Below are 1,869 nucleotides of genomic sequence, written 5' to 3'. Positions count from 1 at the left end.
AAAGAGGCCCAGTGCCTTATGCCATCTGAAATTCACCACCCATGGAACATGCTCCAAAAACAACAGGAAGTTGAGTGGGGTTTGCCCTCCGTGGTCAAGAAATCTCATTCAGACTTGTGCCCTCTAGCTCCCCACATTACACTGAACAGCTAGGCCTCTAAGGCTTTTGTTCCCAGCTCTATCCTTACTAGAGATTTTCCTCTCAGCAGCAACCTTCAGTAGAAACTAGACCACCACCTTCAAAAGAGGCTCCTCCAACAATGATATTACCTACCCCACAGGGTCCATAATTCTGTGTCACTCTTAAATCCCCAGAGGGACCCTCCTGAAACATCTGAGTCCATGGGTCACTATGGACTCTCCCGGATCTCTTTCTACAAAAGTCAGAGCAGTGAAGTTCCAGAGAGCTTTGGACTGATTCACTCCCAAAGCTCCCATGAGAGATGCTCAGAAATGTTGTTGCCAAAGAAGATATGAGGAAGGATCAGGGATGTAGCCTGGATAATGGTGTAAAAGATGAACTTTTGACAGACGCAGAGAGGTGATCAGGTGAGGGTCTGGAGACAAACATGGTGGGTCTGTCCAGGAGCAATTCAAGAGCCTCTCTTGTCAACTTATGTCTGGAAAAACCAGAACATTCCCTAACAGGATAAACTAGCATGAAAGTAGAGCAAATCCATGAAGGCTAGATTTCTGGCACCATACCTAACTCATGGATTCCAAATAAGGAGACAGTGAGTCTTCTTGAGAATTCTTATAGCGGAATTATTTATGGAAATTTGGCACCACTGCTTGCTGAGGACACCTCCCTGAATACTTCTCAGCAGGTTTGTTTCCTCAGCTCTAGTCAGAAAGAGATGTTTTAAGGCATTATTAAAAGTTCTCATATGAGGACATCACAAGATCTTCCCTCCAAGGTCCGTGAATCCATGGAAATCCTTTACTTGAAGAAGGACTCAGTGGAGTCTTTTTCCTGTTCTAATTGTGCCTCTGCAAACCACCTTATTTCTGGGGTGGGTTCCAAAAATGGAGTCTCCACACCCCTTAGAAGAGGCTCTGAAACTTTTCCTTCAGTTCCCAGCGTGGATCATCTCTTCCCTGTCACCTCACCTGTGGGAAAAGAAGGACAGAGATCCCCCACGAAAGTCATTCCCTGATATTGAGGTGAAAGGAAATCTGCAGACAACTGAGGTTGGCAGGTAGACTTTTCTGTCCCCATCTCACAACACCATTAGCAGAGAGAGTCAGAAGCAGACTCTTCCAGTCAATAGATACTGGCTGAACCAGCTGGCAAGGCAAGCCGGGGCTGGACATGAGCCCATGGATGAGAAAATGAGTTTCAGGGACAAAGTAAAATGGTTTGAGGGAACAGGAATCAAGAATTCAGATCATTTTCCCAAACTCAACAGGTTCTGGGAGATATTCCAGGCAGAGGTTCTCTGTACCCCTGAGTAACAATCTAGTAACAACCTGATGACCAGTGAATCAAAAGCACCCCAGTAATAAATGTGTTCTGTCTCATTCAGGTCTGTGCTGATGACTTTGTCATTTGTTTTCTGCTGCTGGCCTTTTGTTTAGTTTGCTCTTCCTATCCTAGTTCCTTGAGATGTGGTATTAGGTGGCTAATTTGTGATCCTTGTGGTATCCACAATATAGAAGGAACTGGAACAATTCAATGCTAAAAAACCTAATACCCTGATTTAAAAATAAACAAAGAACTAGAATAGACATTTATCCAAAGAAGACACACAAATGTCCAACAGGTATAAAATAATCCTCAATGTCCCTAATCATAGAAAAATGCACAGCAAAACTGCAATTTCATGTCACCTCACGCTTGTTATCTGACCTGTTAGTATATAAATAAAT

Source organism: Otolemur garnettii, unplaced genomic scaffold, assembly GCF_000181295.1.
Source record: "Otolemur garnettii isolate 467f Iridium unplaced genomic scaffold, OtoGar3 scaffold00173, whole genome shotgun sequence".
Lineage (NCBI taxonomy): Eukaryota > Metazoa > Chordata > Mammalia > Primates > Galagidae > Otolemur > Otolemur garnettii.
This window is presented reverse-complemented; position numbering follows the sequence as displayed.